Genomic DNA, 20616 nt, shown 5'->3' with positions numbered 1-20616 from the left:
ATGAACGAATTTTTTAAAAAGAGCATAGAGAGCCTCATCTGAGGTACATATGGAGCACATGTCTGGAAGTATATGAATTCTAATAAGAAAAGGAAAGTAATTCCTGGAAGCAGATCATTAATGGAATATCTTTTTCAGACGTATTGTCCAACTACATACAGAAATTTAATTCAATCTAGGAATAGTCCAGAGTCACTTAGGGCCTGAAATTTTGGGGATCAGGGAGGGCGTTAAGTGGACATTTTGCCCAAAATGGGGGGCACAGTTTGGGTCAGAACCTGGAAATTCCACCCATTACACCTTCATTAGGCTCAACAAAGCTCTCACTAGCCGAATTCTATTGTAGACCTCCTAAAGACTCCAAGACAGCACTAAAATGGCCATTTGCTCCCTTAGGAGCTTTTCAAAATCTCTATAGCATTTTCTCTTCGGCCCTTGCTGGGTCACTGTCCCTGCCATCAAAGCGGGATGGGACATCTGATTTTCCTGCCAGCTGTCTGGAATGGCACCTCTAACACATCTGTACAGACACGGGCCACCTGCACCAATTATTGCAATGTGTGTCCCCATCATTTGGGTCTGTGTCTGGGTCACTAATCATAAGCAGGTGCTAGGCCCAATCTGCCCCCTATCTGTTGGTTGAAATGGACACCAGGAATTTCAGGCTCTGATCAGAATATTTTCTCTTGGGGCTGGGAAATCTCAGCTCAAATCAAAAAAAAACTTGATGGAATTGCCCCAAATTAAACTACAAATAGTAATTTGGCACCAAGTCACCTTGGTTTGAAATGAAAACCAAGAAACTCTTGTGTGGGAATAAAAATGATACTTTACTGCAGTTTGTAGCAACCATTATTCTGGAGTTGGGTTTTAAAGGCATTGTGGTGGTGTTACCTTGTACAGTACCTTCTGGAATTGAGCTTTTAAGGCATGTTGGGGTTCTGATAATTATCATAGAATCTTACAGCACAGAAGGAGGCCACTTGGCCTGTCATGGCTGTGCAGACTCATGGATAGAGCTCTCCAAATTTAGTCCCACATCCCAGCTTTTTCCCCATATCCTTGCAAATTAGTCCTCTTCAAGTGCAAGTCCAATTGTGTGAAAATATTTCTCCCCTTTTCCCACCCAGTTCTTTTGCCAATTATTTTAAATCTATGACCTCTGGTTACCAACTCACTTGCCAGAGGAAACAGTTTCTCCCTACTTGTTCTATCAAAACCCCTCATAATTTTGAATACTTCTTTTAGGTCTCTCCTTCACCATCTCTGCTCTAAGAGAACAATCCCAGCATCTCCAATCTCACCACATAACTGAAGTCCATCATCCTGGTAAACCTCCTCTGCCCTCTCCAAGGCCTTGATATCCTTCCTAAAGTGTGGTGCCCAGAATTGTACACAATAGTCCAACTGAGGCCTAACCAGTGATTTGTAAATGTTTAGCATAACTTCCTTGTTTTTGTATTCAATGCCCCTATTTTCAAAGCCATTATCCCATACGTCTTCTTAAATCTTTGAAGGTAGCAGGATGTTGCGAATATGTATCCCAGGTCCCTCTGCTCTTGCACCACCTTCAAAATAGTACCATTTAGATTAGACTGCCTCTCCATGCTGTTCCTCCCAAAGTGCATCACTTCACCCTTATCAGCATTAAATTGCATCTGCCATCTGTCTGCCCATTTTACCAGCCTAACTATGTCCTCCTGAAGTCTGCTACTGTCCTCCTCACAATGTACATTATCTTCTGGAGTTGTGTTTTTAAGGCATGTTATTGGGGTTCTCTTGTGCTAGTGTTAGTTTGTACAGTATCTATCTTATCTGGGAATGCTTGATGCTAATTGTGAGAGCCAAAAGTGGAAACATGTTTTAATCCCAGGCACCGATTTCCTTATATTTGAGTGCAAAGTTTACAAAAAATTTCTTGCAAAGAAATAAAATTATAAACAATATAATGTAGGAAATAAATACAAACTTATTTGAGTATAAGCCAATTGAGCACAATGGTAATCTATAAGCCATTCACTACAATACCTGGTTTCATAGCCAACTGCTCTTACAATCAGGATAAACACCGCAGGGAAAAAAATTGGATAAGTGCTATTTTTGGGCGTAGGTAGCATGATGTGCTATTACCCCGCACCCAAAGGCCCCTGTGCAGGCAGGACGCAAGTTTCGGCCCACCCGAGGACTCACCTGCAATCAGCGTTCCATTCCAGGCCTTGCACATGGAATCAATGCAATTCGCACATTTCACCACCAGAGGGAGCTCAATCTCTTAAGGAGAGGATGTTTCTTAGAAATCTCTTAAAGATAGCTGGTACCTGTTATTTGCTGAAATAACAGTTTACTGTCTGCACGGAGTCGGAACAGAGATATCAGACATCGCACACGTAAAACGCAGATGCAAGTCCCATCCCTGTTTACACACTGATGAATTATGTTAAAACATTGAATAAAGATTGCACACTACTAAATCCCACATCCTACAATATGCACGCCAGACCTCACCAATCTGCCGATCTGAGTTGGCACCAGGCCTGCGAGAGTGCATGCACCAAGGTTCTCTGCTGATGCACTAGAGACCTTGGTGCAAGAGGTGAACAGAATGAGGGACATCCTATATCTGCAGCAGGGGGAGCAAGAGGCCCTCCAGACTTGTATCCAAAAGGCAGTGAGAGGCAGCGGGGGACAAAGTCAATGCCAGGTGCACAGCATCATGAATATAGATGCAGTGCAGGAAGAATTTCAATGCTTTGACATGAGTGGTCAAGGTGAGTGAGGTCAACTGTCAAGTGGCGTCTCCTACCAACTGCACCATGCACTACACCCCCCATCCCCCACATACCAACAAACTCTTTCCATCAGTACTCAACTCTTCCCATAAAATGCTTCCTCTCACCCTTACACATTAGCACTGTTTCAAGCTGCCCACCCACAACTCATAGGCCACACACACTGGCAGCTATTCAACCATGACAGGCACATCACCCAGACAAATGTCCCACTTTCTTGCAGGAGAAGGTGGCGCATAGCAAGAGGCGACAAGTGGCAGTGGCATTTAGCCTGTCAAGCCTGTTCCACCATTCAATGAGATCATGGAGGACCTGTGACCTAACTCCATATATCCACCTTAGCCCCATATCCCTTTTTACCCTTGGATCACAGAAATCTATCAATCTCAGATTTAACATTCACAAATGAGCCAGCATCAACTGCCGTCTGCAGAAAAGCGTCCCACCCTTTGCGTGTAGAAGCATTTCCTAACTTCACTCTTGCAAATACTGGTTCTAAATGTTAGGCTATGTCCCCGCCTCCTAGTATTCAAGTGTAGGAGACCTCCAAAAACAGTTACAAATATCTTGGAAGCCAGAAGCAATAATTCAGCCACCAACCTGTAAATCCTGCATGGTCCCTTGAAATAGCACTGGTGGGGAGTCCTCCAGGCACTCTGAGACACATTCAGATGGTCGGGGTTAAGACTGTGCATTGAGTTGAGCGTTAAGTCCCAAAATGGTGCCTATCACTTTAAATCAGCGTTGCACACTGATTGAAGCTTTTTTCTGCCTACTTTACACAATTCCAGCTTTCGTCATCTGCGCCTGCACTAACTCCTATACCGAGATGGCATTTGGCGCACGTCCCGCTGGATGTCGGTGAAGCCGTGTAGCGCCGAAAGCCTTTCCACCATCTACAAGGCACAAGTCAGGAGTGTGATGGAATACTCTCCACTTGCCTGGATGAGTGCAGCTCCAACAACTCTCAAGAAGCTCGACACCATCCAAGATAAAGCAGCCCGCTTGATTGGCACCCCATCCACCACCCTAAACATTCACTCCCTTCACCACCGGCGCACTGTGGCTGCAGTGTGTACCATCCACAGGATGCACTGCAGCAACTCGCCAAGGCTTCTTCGACAGCACCTCCCAAACCCGCGACCTCTACCACCTAGAAGGACAAGGGCAGCAGGCGCATGGGAACAACACAACCTGCACGTTCCCCTCCAAGTCACACACCATCCCGACTTGGAAATATATCGCCGTTCCTTCATTGTCGCTGGGTCAAAATCCTGGACACCACCTGCACGTTCCCCTCCAAGTCACACACCATCCCGACTTGGAAATATATCGCCGTTCCTTCATTGTCGCTGGGTCAAAATCCTGGTACTCCCTTCCTAACAGCACTGTGGGAGAACCGTCACCACACGGACTGCAGCGGTTCAAGAAGGCGGCTCACCACCACCTTCTCGAGGGCAATTAGGGATGGGCAATAAATGCCAGCCTTGCCAGTGACGCCCACATCCCGTGAACGAATAAAAAAAAATTTTAAAAAGTGGGGTGCTAAATTGGGTGCTACACGTCCCAATTTAGCGCCACACTTCACTTGCTGGCATGCAACTTCATTGTCTAATACCGAGTATTGCTGGTGAGTGGAGTGTATCTTGACAGTGGGTTGATTAGTGTAGCAGCTGGCAACTTGCTCCACAGTCAACTTATTGGAGAAAAGGAAATCACCAACTCAGCATTCCCGACAGAATTACACACAGGCAGGACCTTCTACCCTATAATGAGTAATTGATAATTAAAACTGAAAAACAAGTCAAACTGATGCAATTCTGAAGTTCGGAAAGATGTACAATACCCTTGAAAGAGTGAACAAGTGCTATTTAGAAACTTCTCAGGCACAGTTGTGAAACCATAATAAAGCATGAATGTAACTGTTTAAAGGATGTGACCAATAAAACCTTGATTCATTCTGGAGAAATTAGAAACCCTGACAAGGGAGCAACTGATTGAAAAGAAAGAAAGACTTCTCAAGAGGTCCCAAAATGCTTTACAACCAATTAAGTACTGTTGTAACGTAGGAAACGAGGCAGCCAATTTGCGCACAACAAGCTTCCACAAACAGCAATGAAATAATCACTGGGTAATCTGTTTTAGTGATGGTGGTTGAGGGATAAATATTGGCTAGGCTAGCAGGGAGAACTCCCCTGCTCTTCTTCGAAATAGTGTTGTGGGATCTTTTATGAGAGGGCAAATGGTGTCTCATTTTAACTTCTCATCCAAAAGACAGCACCACCACAGTGCAGCACTCCCTCAGTACTGCACTGAAGTGTCAGCCTAGATTTTGTGCTCAAGTCTCTGGAGTGGGGCTTGAGTTGACAATGTTCTGACTCAGAGACAAGAGTGAAGCCTATAGTAAATGATATCAATGATGTAAGGAATCTTACAACACCAGGTTATAGTCCAACAATTTTATTTTAAAATCACAAGCTTTCAGAGATTATCTCCTTCGTCAGGTGAGTATTCACCTGACGAAGGAGATAATCTCTGAAAGCTTGTGATTTTAAAATAAAATTGTTGGAGTATAACCTGGTGTTGTAAGATTCCTTACATTTGTCGACCCCAGTCCATCACCGGCATCTCCACATCATGGATATCAATGATGTTATGGGCACACTGGGAATTGGGTGTTACTTTATGATTTTGAAGAAATTTTGTAATGGGCTCAGCCATTGATTTGTTGCTTTTTTGTAACTTTTGAAGGAACAAGTTTGTGATGATTACTTTAAGAAATATTGGGGTAGATTTTAACTTTCATCGCCGGGCAGAATACGACCAGGAGTGGATGAGCTGCCCATTATACACCCAGCCCGACTTTCCCTCCCAGTGAAGTCAAAAAGTTTAAAGTCTACTCCATTCCTTCTTGAACTGTGCAGAAATAATAAATAAAATAATCTCTATTGATATCTTTGTCAGTCGTCATCATTTCTTAATATCTCTCATTAGCCAAGAGTTAAATGGTGCTACACAAATGCTCTCGTAGCCACAGTATTTATATGGCTGGTCCAGTTAAGTTTCTGGTCAATGGTGACCCGCAGGATGTTGATGGTGGGGGATTCGGCGATGGTAATGCCGTTGAATGTCAAGGGGAGGTGGTTAGACTCTCTCTTGTTGGAGATGGTCATTGCCTGGCACTTATCTGGCGCGAATGTTACTTGCCACTTATCAGCCCAAGCCTGGATGTTGTCCAGGTCTTGCTGCATGCGGGCTCGGACTGCTTCATTATCTGAGGGGTTGCGAATGGAACTGAACACTGTGCAGTCATCAGCGAACATCCCCATTTCTGACCTTATGATGGAGGGAAGGTCATTGATGAAGCAGCTGAAGATGGTTGGGCCTAGGACACTGCCCTGAGGAACTCCTGCAGCAATGCCCTGGGGCTGAGATGCTTGGCCTCCAACAACCACTACCATCTTCCTTTGTGCTAGGTATGACTCCAGCCACTGGAGAGTTTTCCCCCTGATTCCCATTGACTTCAATTTTACGAGGGCTCCTTGGTGCCACACTCAGTCAAATGCTGCTGTCAAGGGCAGTCATTCTCACCTCACTTCTGCAATTCTGCTCTTTTGTCCATGTTTGGACCAAGGCTGTAATGAGGTCTGGAGCCGAGTGGTCCTGGCGGAACCCAAACTGAGCATCGGTGAGCAGGTTATTGGTGAGTAAGTGCCGCTTGATAGCACTGTCGACGACACCTTCCATCACTTTGCTGATGATTGAGAGTAGACTGATGGGGCGGTAATTGGCCGGATTGGATTTGTCCTACTTTTTGTGGACAGGACATACCTGGGCAATTTTCCACATTGTCGGGTGGATGCCAGTGTTGTAGCTGTACTGGAACAGCTTGGCTAGAGGCGCAGCTAGTTCTGGAGCACAAGTCTTCAGCACTACAGCTGGGATGTTGTCGGGGCCCATAGCCTTTGCTGTATCCAGTGCACTCAGCCGTTTCTTGATATCACGTGGAGTGAATCGAACCAATGATCAATGACCAACAACCAATGACCAATGAAAAACGACCAACAACCAAAGACCAATGACCAATGACCAGTGACCAATGACCAATCACCAATGACCAAAGCCCAGTGAACAACAACCAACGACCAAAGACCAATAGCCAATGACCAATAGCCAATGACCAAAGACCAATGACCAACAACCAAAAACCAACGACCAATGATCAATGACCAACGAGCAACGACCAATGAGCAAAGACCAATGGCCAATGACCAAAGACAAACAACCAAAGACCAACAATCAATGACCAATGATCAACGACCAAAGACCAACAACCAATGGCCAATGATCAATGACCAATGATTAAGAACAAATGACCAATGTTCAATGACCCACAACAAATGACCAATGACCAAAGACCAAAGACCAATAACCAGTGAACAACGACCAGTGACAAATGACCAATGATCAACAACCAAAGACCAAAGACCAACAACCAATGATCAGTGACCAACGACCAAAAGCCAAAGACCAATGACCATTGATGAATGACCAAAGGCCAAATCACAATGAACAAAGACCAACGAAAAACAACCAACAACCAAAGGCCAATGACCAAAAACCAATGACCAATGAGCAACGACCATTGACCAATTATCAATGACCAACAACCAATGATCAACGACCATTGACCAATGACCAAAAACCAGCGACCAACGACCAATGACCAAAGCCCAATGACCAAAGACCAATGAACAATGACCAATCGCCAATGACCAAAGCTCAACGAACAATGACCAATGACCCAAGACCAATATCCAATGACCAATGGCCAATGACCAAAGACAAATGACCAACGACCAATGACCAGTGACCAATGACCAATGAACAACTATCAATGACCAACAACTGATGATCAATGACCAATGACCCAAGACCAACGACCATGACCAAAGACTAACGATCAATGACCAAACCCCAACGACCAATGATCAATGACCAATGAACAATGACGAACAATCAAAGACCAATGACCAATGACCAATGACCAGAGACCAACGACCAACAACCAATGATCAAATCACAAAGACCAATGACCAATGATCAATGACCAATGACCTATAACCAATGATAAATAACCAAAGACCAATAAGCAAAGACCAGCGACCAATGACCAATGACCAAAGACCAATGACCAAAGATCAACAACCAACGACCAATGATCAATGACCAAAGAGCAACAACCAAGGACCAATGATCAATGACCAACGACCAATGGGCAACGACCAATGACAAAAGACCAACAACCAACGACCAATGACCAAAGACCAAAGGCGAATGATCAGTGAACAATGACGTGTGACTAATGACCAATGATCAACAACCAAAGACCAAAGACCAACAACCAATGACCAGTGACCAACAACCAAAGGCCAAAGACCAATGACCGAAGACCAGCGACCAAACAACCAAAGGACAAAGACCAATAGCCAATGACCAATGACCAGAGATCAACGATTAAAGGCCAAAGACCAATGACCAAAGACCAACGACCAAAGACCAACGACCAAAGGACAAAGACAAACGACAAACGATCAAAGACCAATGACCAAAGACCAATGACCAATGACCAACGACCAATGACCAATGACCAAAGACCAACAACCAAAGGACAAAGACCAACGACAAATGACCAACGACTAACGACCAATGGCCAATGACCAGCACTTTCCACCTTTTGGATCCATGATGGTGTTAGCAGAGGAGGGCTGTAAAACAGGCTGCCGATTAGCGCTCACCCATTTTACACCCTCACAGAAAGTCAAAATTGATGCCATTGTTTACATTGATTTGGGGACTCAGTAATAAGGAGGCCGTGGACAGAAAGTTATCACTGGAAGAATGATGGGGGAAGTAAGAAGAATTAATTTCACACAGGAATTTATTAAAAACATGGGAATTGCTTCAATTCAACACAAGAAGCTAATGAGACAGAGGCTATAACAAAATATAATAAAGAATTGGATAAGTATACGAAAAGAAAGAATATAAAAGTATACATGAAAGTGTAGGGAAATGGGAGTAGAGTGGACAGCTCCAGTTGAAAAGCTAGCACCAGCACAGGCGCAATGGGCTGAATGGCCTCCTCCTGTCCTGTACTTTCTATGATTCCAGGGATGAAATTCCTTGAGCCTCCCTTAGTCACCAGGAATGCAGCAGAGTGGGACTTCTGGCCGCCAGTGTTGACCTGTTCCAAATCCCAGGGATAAGGTTATCAGCATAAAAGGGGTATGCACCCGTGCCATGTACAGTGCTTCCTGCGCCGACCCCGAGGAGACCAGCAATATCAAGAGTGGACCTTGCCACTGAGTCAGGGGGTGGGGAGGGGGGAGTCGGTGGGAAGGGGCTGAATGTTGTAGCCGAATCATTCACTCACGATTGCACTCACCTAATTCTATGGGGTCTGAGTGATGTCATAGTGAGAAAAAGAGCGGTTCTCAAAAAAGCTCACAATAGTGTGAATCAGATTGGCGAGAGACTACATGATGTGACAGTTGAGCCTCACAATATTGTAAAACATTCTGTAGTGTAATGTACTTATGCTTTTATAGTGCACATGTTTGAGCCCATGCAACATACTGTAACCAAGTTTGTTCAACATCAGACCACTGGGACTGTGGTGTCCTTAGCACCTGTAGACTCTGGTTGATGTGCTCCTCTTACCTGTGTTGGCTTCGGGAAGGATATCTGCTACTGTCTGACCGTACATTGTAAGCTCTGTTCCCCACCTAGGCTTCATTACACCTCTTTGGTTTGCATACCTTCCTCAGTCATACCAGTGTCTTCATGCTGGACAGCCATCTTCATCTTCCTCCTTCCAAGTTTACATTGACTCTGAGGAGTTGCACATGGAAGAATCATCTGTGGAGACATGGAGTTTTGCTTGCTTTAAGTTGCCAGATTGTTGTCAAAACCCAACTGGTTCATTATTGTTTTTCAGGGAAGGGAAACTACCATCCCTACATGTGACTCCAGTCCCACACTACATGGTTGACTCTTAATACCTTTCAGGGCAACTTGGGGTGGGCAATAAACACTGCTTTGCACGTGTCGCGCACACCTTAAGAAACATTGTTTAAAAGTCACTTCTGGTAATGATGTTGATTCTTGCTCCTTATTACAAGTGAATTCTGAGATTTTGAAATGGATTTATTTCATCAAAATCAATTGAAAATCCACTTACATTGCCTTCCTGTCCATAACCTTGAGGATACCCCCTTGATGCATTGAGTTTGCTCCTGACACATGCTTTAGTAACATTTAAATATATTGCTGAGCTAGACTGACTGGACCTGAAGTGTATCCAAAGACTTCATTAATGGCGATGGATGAGGGGATTTAATTTATTGTAGGTGCCATTTACTGACCTTGCTTATATGCACTTAAAAGTCTGCCTGGCCTTCAACTCTGCAATTACTTCATACCGAGCTGAAGAAGGTAGATGAAGCCTATTGCTAACATCCACCTTTCCATCGTCTCCTTGCTCCTTCCAGTGCTGCTAACTCATGCTGGGAGACAGCACCAATCTTCATCTACAAGCTTGGAGAGAAAAGCCCAGAATTTCTGACTGGTCTTACCATAGTGCTGATCACAAAATCTGCATTTGTGTGTCAGCAGGCTATTCAACTGTGATGGGCATCACAGCAGAAACCCAATCCAATCAGCCCCCATACACCTGCTCTTTCCATCAATGGGCCACTAGATAGCAATCAGGTATGGGAACCCTGCATGATTCCTCTCTCCGCTCCGAGCCTTTCTCCCTTGCCTAGGGACGCTGAGGACAATCACAGCACCTCTGCCCCAGATGTGAACTGCCTCAGCATGGAACAGAGATGGCACCCGGGATCACCGTCATCTGTACGGTTCATTTCCATATCAGATTTGCCAACTGATGTAACATATTTTATTTTGCCCGCTGATCCCCATTCCAGCATAAAAGGGCATATTTTTTTACAGGCCATGCTTTGCAGCCTGCTGTGATGGTGATCACAAGGTTCTTATTGTACTTTGTAATCGAAACATTGTTAAACCGAGAAAATGATTAACCTTTGTTTGCTTTTATACCTGCCAAAGATTTCTTTGTATTTCAATGTCAATAAATTCTTCATTTTTAAATATACTGTTCCACGATTTCCTCTTCCCCTCTATTGACTCATGCCGGGAACACAGGCCGTTGCCTTCTCCAAGTGACCATTCTATCACATTTGAGCATAGGCGGTGACTGTCATCTGCATTTTTCAAGACTATGAGCGTAGCCCTGCAAACAACTTTCTCACTGTCTTATCCCCTTTTCCCTCCAGACATTGCTTGTCTCTGGCTCCTTGTTCACCTTCAGTTCTGGATTTCTTCACACTGGGCCTCTTTTGTTCTGCTCGATCTGGGGCCCATCCATTTTGCAACCTTCTGAGGAGCATCGCAGAAATATCTGAACATCATGTGCATGTGAAGATGGCAGTGAACATGTGGAACTACATACTTCCAGCTCAGCGCTATTGTGCCAAAACTTTACTTTAAATGATCCATGAATTGGAAATTTGTGAATATGTACATGTTCATTTAACTGTCATGTTCTGTGCGGAACATGAGGGGGCGGGAAGAACGGCAAGGAGACAGTTCTGGGCATTAAAGTGGGCATCCATCTCCCACCCCCACCATGGAAGACATCCAACGTCTGTCTGCAACACCTGCTCCATTGGGCTCGACCATTGCTTCCCTCACCAGGGCCTCTCAGAGGGACGCCAAGAGCAATGCCAAATGTATTTCTTGAAGGTCCCCAATAGACAGCGAAGAGAGGGAGACTTCCATCCCATCACTCTGGACTGGATTTGGAGCCAGGTCCCACAGGCCCTCCATCCCACTTGCTTTTGATGCACCAGTATTTAAATCAAAAGTGCAACCAATTGCATCATTTAGGGTTTTTTTTCAGGTTGCGTAAAGCTCCATGTGATGAAATATTCACAGGAACAGGATGCTGGGGATGGGATGGGGGTCGATCCAACTTCAATTTCAGTATCGTCAAGAGGAACTTGTGTTTATACAGCACTCCGCACACACAGAAAGCCATTTGAAAGCACCTTGCATTAAGGAGGACAAACGAGCAGACACCAGGTAGCTGGGCCAAAGGGAAAGATGGGAGAGGGGTGGGATTTCGGTTCCATTGACCGCAGTGTGATAGCCACAGTCCAGTCTCCAAAACACCCCACAAAAGGGAAGTGTGTTGTCATCTCTGATGGTTTCATATTAGTCTGTTTGTGGCAGTAGAATGCAATAAATTGGAGATTGAAGGGATGGGAGAGGATACGCTGTAGTTAATGTTTAAGTCTTTCTGCCCCCTCTTATGAGAAGGCAGTTAAGTTGTCTGATCCAAGGACCTTGGGAACACCACTTCTATCAGGTCACTAGGATGGCTCACAACTTGAGAACAACCCTGCTTTTACTTTCAAATGTCCTTCAAAAGTGAAGGGCAAGGCTGGTAGAAGTAGGGAACCTTGGATGACTCAGGTTATTGAGGCCCTAGTCAAAAAGAAGAAGGAGGCATATGACATGCATAGGCAGCTGGGATCAAGTGGATCCCTTGAAGAGTATAGAGATTGCCGGAGCAGAGTTAAGAGAGAAATCAGGAGGGCAAAAAGGGGACATGAGATTGCTTTGGCAGATCAGGCAAAGGAGAATCCAAAGAGCTTCTACAAATACATAAAGGGCAAAAGAGTAACTAGGGAGAGAGTAGGGCCTCTTAAAGATCAACAAGATCATTTATGTGCGGAACCACAAGAGATGGGTGAGATCCTGAATGAATATTTCACATCGGTATTTACGGTTGAGAAAGGCATGGATGTTAGGGAACTTGGGGAAATAAATAGTGATGTCTTGAGGAGTGTACATATTACAGAGAGGGAGGTGCTGGAAGTCTTAACGCGCATCAAGGTAGATAAATCTCCGGGACCTGATGAAATGTATCCCAGGACGTTATGGGAGGTTAGGGAGGAAATTGCGGGTCCCCTAGCAGAGATATTTGAATCATCGACAGCTACAGGTGAGGTGCCTGAAGATTGGAGGGTAGCAAATGTTGTGCCTTTGTTTAAGAAGGGCGGCAGGGAAAAGCCTGGGAACTACAGACCGGTGAGCCTGACATCTGTAGTGGGTAAGTTGTTAGAGGGTATTCTGAGAGACAGGATCTACAGGCATTTGGAGAGGCAGGGACTGATTAGGAACAGTCAGCATGGTTTTGTGAGAGGAAAATCATGTCTCACAAATTTGATTGAGTTTTTTGAAGGGCTAACCAAGAAGATAGATGAGGGCTGTGCAGTAGACGTGGTCTACATGGACTTCAGCAAAGCCTTTGACAAGGTACCGCATGGTATGTTGTTACATAAGGTTAAATCTCACGGGATCCAAGGTGAGGTAGCCAATTGGATACAAAATTGGCTTGACGACAGAAGACAGAGGGTGGTTGTCGAGGGTTGTTTTTCAGACTGGAGGCCTGTGTCCAGCGGTGTGCCTCAGGGATCGGTGCTGGGTTCGCTGTTATTTGTTATTTATATTAATGATTTGGATGAGAATTTAGGAGGCATGGTTAGTAAGTTTGCAGATGACACCAAGATTGGTGGCATTGTGGACAGTGAAGAAGGTTATCTAGGATTGCAACGGGATCTTGATAAATTGGGCCTGTGGGCCGATGAATGGCAGATGGAGTTTAATTTAGATAAATGTGAGGTGATGCATTTTGGTAGATCGAATCGGGCCAGGACCTACTCCGTTAATGGTAGGGCGTTGGGGAGAGTTATAGAACAAAGAGATCTATGAGTACAGGTTCATCGCTCCTTGAAAGTGGAGTCACAGGTGGATAGGGTGGTGAAGAAGGCATTTAGCATGCTTGGTTTCATTGGTCAGAACATTGAATACAGGAGTTGGGATGTCTTGTTGAAGTTGTACAAGACATTAGTAAGGCCACACTTGGAATACTGTGTACAGTTCTGGTCACCCTATTATAGAAAGGATATTATTAAAGTAGAAAGAGTGCAGAAAAGATTTACTAGGATGCTACCGGGACTTGATGGTTTGACTTATAGGGAGAGGTTAGATCGACTGGGACTTTTTTCCCTGGAGAGTCGGAGGTTTAGGGGTGATCTTATAGAAGTCTATAAAATAATGAGGGGCATAGATAAGGTAGATAGCCAAAATCTTTTCCCAAAGGTAGGGGAGTCTATAATGAGGGGACATAGATTTAAGGTGAGAGGGGAGAGATACAAAAGGGTCCAGAGGGGCAATTTTTTCACTCAAAGGGTGGTGAGTGTCTGGAATGAGCTGCCAGAGGCAGTAGTAGAGGCAGGTACAATTTTGTCTTTTAAAAAGCATTTGGACAGTTACATGGATAAGATGGGTATCGAGGGATATGGGCCAAGTGCAGGCAATTGGGACTAGCTTAGTGGTATAAACTGGGCGACATGGACATGTTGGGCCGAAGGGCCTGTTTCCATGTTGTAACTTCTATGATTCTATGATTTCCCCCTGTGAGGAATCTCCTGACCTTTGTTCCCTGACTCATGCTGGAAGCATCATTGAGATTGGGAACTCACTGTGTGGCAAATCACAGCTCTAATTCTACAGCTCCTTGGAATGTCACATCACGTCACATACCTGGCACACCCTTACCGAACAAAAATCTATCGATCTCAGAGTTGAAAATTTCAACTGACCCAGCATCCACGGCCTTTCGGGGGGTAGGTGGTGTGAGAGAGAGTTTTATGCAAAAGAAGAGAGGAGACAGGAGGGAGGAAAGAAAGAGTGAGAAAACAACTCAGATACAAACAACATGATACAGACTCCCAGTGAGAAAAGTGTGTGTGAGCTCTACAATGAAAGAGAGAGAGGGAGAGAAAGAGAGAAAGACTGATAGACAGAGAGAGAGAGAGAGAGAGAGGGAGAGAGAGAGAGGAGTTGAAGATAAACAGAAAGTTAGAGAGAACGACACAACAAGAATTAGCGTGTGGGAAATGAACAGAGACACTGTCGAATATCCCCACAATGTTTCTACCTGGGATCACGCTGACAGGATGGCTGCTTGGGGACAAGGATTACCCTCTACAACTGTGGCTCATGAAAACCTTTGAGGAACCCCACCACTCAACCGCAGGAGAGGTACATCACCACGTGAAGCGTTATCGAGCTAGCCATAGGAAGGCTGGAGTTAAGGTTGAGGTGCCTTGACAGGTCTGGAGGTTCTCTACATTATTTTCCTGCCAGGGTGTCATGGTTCATTGTTTCATGATGCGTCCTACACAACATAGCACAGACAAAAGGCCTGGAGGTTCAGGATGAAGAAGGCACTCATAACTCATCAGATGAGGAGAACAAAGATAATGGGGACGATGGGGACCCGACCGCACGGCCACACGGATATATTGCTACCTGTGACACAAGGGCTTCTTTATAGCATGTAGTTTCAGTTAGACCGGTGTCTACTGGACCATTATTGGCCTACCAACCATACCCCTTGCACAAGCAGTTCTGTGACCCCTGGTGCATTGGTCCAACATCCCCTAACTTGTGAGATTCAAACCACATCACCACCTTTCACAACCATTAAATGAATACCTGACTGTGTCATTTGCATTCAATCATGAGACACATGGGGATGGTCTGAATTATTAAGGTTTAATGTGCTCAACAAATTAAAGGATGAAAACAAGAATGAGACACGCTTGTTTTAACCCTATGTGATCTGTATAACCTGTCTCTTTCTATGCCTGCCACATCTACGTAGTGTTGCCACTGTGACCATAAGACCATAAGAGATAGGAGCAGGAGTTGGCCGTTCGGCCCCTCGAGTCAGCTCCACCATTCAATAAGATCATGGCTGATCTGATTTTTACCTCAACACCACTTTCATGCCTTTTCCCCATATCCTTTGGCTCCCTTGCTGATCAAAAATTTGTCTAACTCAGCCTTGAGTGTATTCAATGACTCAGCCTCAACAGCTTTTTGGGGTAAAGAATTCCAAAGATTCACGATCCTCTGGGAGAAGAAATTCCTCCTCATTTCCGTCTTTGTATCCTCCTCATTATCTTTGTATCATCAGCAAATTTGGCCACAAGACACTGTGTTCCTTCATCCAAGTCATTGATACATATTGTAAATAGTTGAGGCCCCAGCACAGAGCCCTGCGGCACCCCACTAGTTACAGATTGCCATTTTGAAAATGACCCTTTTATCCCGACTCTTTGTTTTCTGTTAGTTAGCCAATCCTCTATCCATGCCAGTATATTACCCCCAACTCCATGTGCTCTTATCTTGTGCAGTAATCTTTTAAGTGGCACTTTATCGAATGCCTTTTGGAAATCCAAATATACTGCATCCATTGGTTCCCCTTTATCCGCCCTGTCCATTACTACCTCAAAGAACTCTAATGAATTTGTCAGACACGATTTCCCCTTTATAAAACCATGTTGACTCTCCTTGATTGTATTATGAGTCTCCAAATGTCCTGCTACTACTTCCTTAATAATGGATTCTAACATTTTCCCAACGACAGATGGTAGGCTAACTGGTCTCTCGTTACCTGTTTTCTGTCTCACTCCCTTGTTGAATAGGGGTGTTACGTTTGCGGTTTTGCAATCCGCTGGGACCTTTCCAGAATTTAGTGAATTCTGGAAGATTACAACCAATGCATCCACTATCTCTGCAGCCACTTCCTTTAAGATCCTCGGATGCAAGCCATCAGGTCCAGGGCTTCAGAAGAGATGGTGGATGGCTGCTGTGCACCTTTCTCAGTCTCATGGGGTGTTCGTGACTGACAACCCCTCGGTTTTGAAGCCTGTGAGGGCTCTGCCACTGATTGCACCTCCTTCACTTGTGCAGCACCAGTGTGGGCCATCTGGAGTGGAGGCACCATGTCGGGTACTGGTTGAGAGGGTGGCACAGTCTTCGCTCTCTTTCCATGCATGACTCTTATTTTTGTGCCATAAAAACTAAAGTAACCTTCAAACCTCCTCCTCCATTGCATTTGTGATCTGGGCCTTTAAATTTTCGAGGTGAAATCCCATCATGCGGGTCTGCGTCACACCTGCTCACCGCAGTGGAGATGCAAAACTCAGAAGTAAAATGATAATGAGGTATCCCCATTGAAATTGGACATTCCGACACATCCCACGATGTTGTGTGTTCATCGCCCGCTATCGGCCCTCCCAGCTCCTTTCCCGTGCCCGGATTAACATCAGGGTCACGGTATTTATGGGCTGGCCCTCCTCAGGCCATGTTTGCCAAAGTATTCGATTGACAAGATCCACCATCAGACCCCGTACAAACAAAAGATCTGCCCCCAAAATGCTCATTCCACCTGTGATGTTCATGATGACAAATGGTCACTCAACCTTTAAGGGGCCTATTCTCAGGGGTACAGGGATAGATTCGACCTGTTTGTGCTGTTCCAGTAAATCCGTTCGACTGGGAATGAATTCCCCCCTATAAAAAGTGACTCCTCGTGTTCTCACTCAGCGAGTCCTGTTTGTGACCCACCTGTGTCTATAATAAAATCTGTGTGGTGGCCTCCAACCTAATCCACACACACCGTCTTCTGTAACGGTCAAGCTGTAGCGAGCACATGCTTTCCGAGGACGGACTCCATCATAATTGTGGCGGTGGTGATGAGGCCAATTCCCCATGTCAATTATTGAGATTAAACCCATGCTCCACTTGGCAGCTTTTTTGTGCTGTCTTCTCACCAGTAGGGAATGGCTGCAGCAGTGTGTGGATGGCTGAGCCCTCTAAAGGTGACTTTTTATTCTTGATAGATTCTTGGTTGGAGTGTTGTAATGCAAATATATCATATGGGATTGCTTGTCAAATGACTCCCCCATTCTGCTTTTACATTCTGCCTTATTATGCTAAGAACAGGCGTTTTTTTTAAATTCATACCTGGAATGTGGGTGTCGTTGGAAAGGCCAGCATTTATTGCCCATTCCTTATCGCCCTTGAGATGGTGGTGGTGAACCGCCTTCTTGAAACGCTGCAGTCCATGTGGTGAAGGATGTTTTAGCTTTTGCAATTGTCAGTCTGAAATGTCTCTCTATGCTCTCAAAAGTGGAAAGCAACATTACTTTATTTTTACCTGGTAATTACTTTACCTGACACATCATTTTAAGGCAGAGCTTCCTGTCGATCCACCTAATATTGAAATCTGCTCCAGTGCTTCCTGAATGTAATAACAGACAATTCCTGCACCTGCCGTCACTGCACGCAGCACAGGTTCTCTGGATCGTGAGTGCATTTCAACAGGTGGGTGATGACGATTTTTAAAATGCTTCCTTTATAACATTGTTAGGATTTTCTCATCGTGTTAGAAATGGTCTTAGTTATGTCACATCCCATTGTTTCCTTTAAACACTATTACTGGAGCTGGGGTTGTTCTCCTTAGAGCAGAGAAGGTTGAGAGGAGATTTGTTCGAAGTGTTCAAAATTATGAAGGGTTTTGATAAAGTAAATAAAGAGAAACTGTTCCCATTGGATGAAGGGTCGAGAACCAGGGGATACAGATTTAAGGTGATTGGAAAAAGAACCAAAGGCGATGTGAGGAAAAGCTTTTTTACGCAGCGAGTAGTTATGATCTGGAATGCACTGCACTGCCTGAAAGGATGGTGTATGCAGATTCAATAATGACTTTCAAAAAGGAATTGGATAAATATTTGAAGAGAAAAAAATTTCTACGGCTACGGGGGAATGGGACTAACTGGATTGCTCTTACAAAGAGCTGGCACAGGTCCGAAGGGCCGAATGGTCTCCTTCTGTGCTGTAACGATTCTATGCTTCTACCAGGAGAGCAGTATTTAGAATGATACAAAATAGACATGTTCAGCACAACAAAAAAATTATCTGCACCCTCAGTCCTGTTACTCGCATTTGTTCTTTCAGTGTTTCTTAGATATGAATAGTGTGAAAATGTCGGACAGGTCAACATTAATCAGAAAATAATAATATTAAATGTTGAAGCACAGTAAAATAAAGTTCAGAATTTATGTGATTTCATGAAGAGTAACACGTATGTTTCAATGTGATTCCGTTTAAAACAAAACCATTAGTTTATCTCTGAGGCTGCTCTGAAGATTCAAACAGCGATCAGCTGAGTCAGACAGACAAGAAACGAATGGCACTATTCCCTTTTCTGATTTTTATATATGTGTAATAGTGCCTCTGCTATCTCTTCCCTAACTTCTTCTAATATGTGCAGATGCAATCCATCCAGGGGTTTTATCCTCTCTAACTTTGATTAGTTTATCAATTATCTCCCCCCCTTTCTATCTGAAATGTCTTTGTACCTTTTTTGATCTGCTCTTTTTGAATGTCATTCCCACCTTGTTAATCTCCCTGGTAAATACTGAGGCAAAGTAACTATGCAATATTTCTGCCATTTTGCTGTCTTTATCTGTGAGTTTATCTTGTGCGTCACCTTCCTGTACCTGACCTTTCCCCTAAGGTGTGACTGTAATCTGGTGAAAACGATTCAAAAATTCCTCCCCTTCCCTTATGTGTTGTTGTGTCTCTAACTTGCACTCCAGTTCAAAGACTCTGAGCCGGAGTCTCTCAAGCCAGTGGCATTTACTGCAGATGTGGCACTCTGGGACAGCCTCACTGTCCACAAACTCCCAGATATTACAGTCCCAACACATAGCCTGCACTGCCATTTCTAGTTTTTATTTATTTATTTATTAGTATTAATTTTGTCCTAAATAGAAAACAATTACTTGAAATCGAGATTATATTTAATGAATGGATTTAGCTTGATTTCAGATTAATTTGCATCTAATTAGCCTTGTTTTTGTTTATTAATATCTTTCTTTTATTATTTCCTTAACTCCTATTTATTTATATATATTAGATTTTAATTTAATGAAATTCAGAACTCTTTAATGTAAGTATTCGCCATTACATTAATTTAAATTTTATCCCCTTAGATCTGATTAATTAAACACTTTTGCTTAATTATATAATTAATTAAGCAATTAGCTCAATTATAAAGTAAATTAAACACTTGACTTATTTCCTATTACTATTCTTCACTTTCGTTCCCCTGAGAATAGTTATATCATTTGGAACACCTCCTTCCAAGAGGCTTTTATTGGTCTTTTTATTTTTTTCACTCCATTCTCAGGATGCACGATGCGATCCTTCCATGAGTCCTGGAGTGTTAGTTCGGAATTTTCTTGCGGTGAAGGTTGAGTCATTTCTGCCAGGGAGCTACCCTGGATACTTTGACCGATTTTCGTGGGCTCTCTTATCTCCTAGGTGGGATTACCACATCACTAGGGATAAGTAATTCCTTCCATTCCTCAAGTATTATACTTGTAATATTGTCTCATGGTTTTAATTTTAAAGATGCAAACCTATCTCGTGATCTTGAGTGACATGTCCATGTTTATCCACTTATAATAACTGACTGCTTAGATGGACAGTCAACAAAAAAAGTTTTGGAAAGAGGAAACTGGAACTGCATTCAACCCCAACAGATCTGGGTTGCACCAACAGCCAGTAATTATTGTCTTATCTATTAACAGCATTACTGACACCAGCTCCTGAGGAATTAGTCCTGTATCATGTTCCCTTTCGCACTTTTAGTTCCCATCACCCAAATTCATACCCAATCTCTTTTTCATAGGAACAGGAGTAGGCCATTCACTGCCTTGAGCCCTCTAAAATGAGGTCAATGGGTATCAGGGGGGAAACTCTCCAGTGGCTGGAGTCATACCTAGCTCAAAGGAAGATGGTAGTGGTTGTT

Source organism: Heptranchias perlo, chromosome 13 (genome assembly GCF_035084215.1).
Source record: "Heptranchias perlo isolate sHepPer1 chromosome 13, sHepPer1.hap1, whole genome shotgun sequence".
Classification (NCBI taxonomy): Eukaryota; Metazoa; Chordata; class Chondrichthyes; order Hexanchiformes; family Hexanchidae; genus Heptranchias; species Heptranchias perlo.
Note: the sequence above shows the minus strand (reverse complement) of the source record.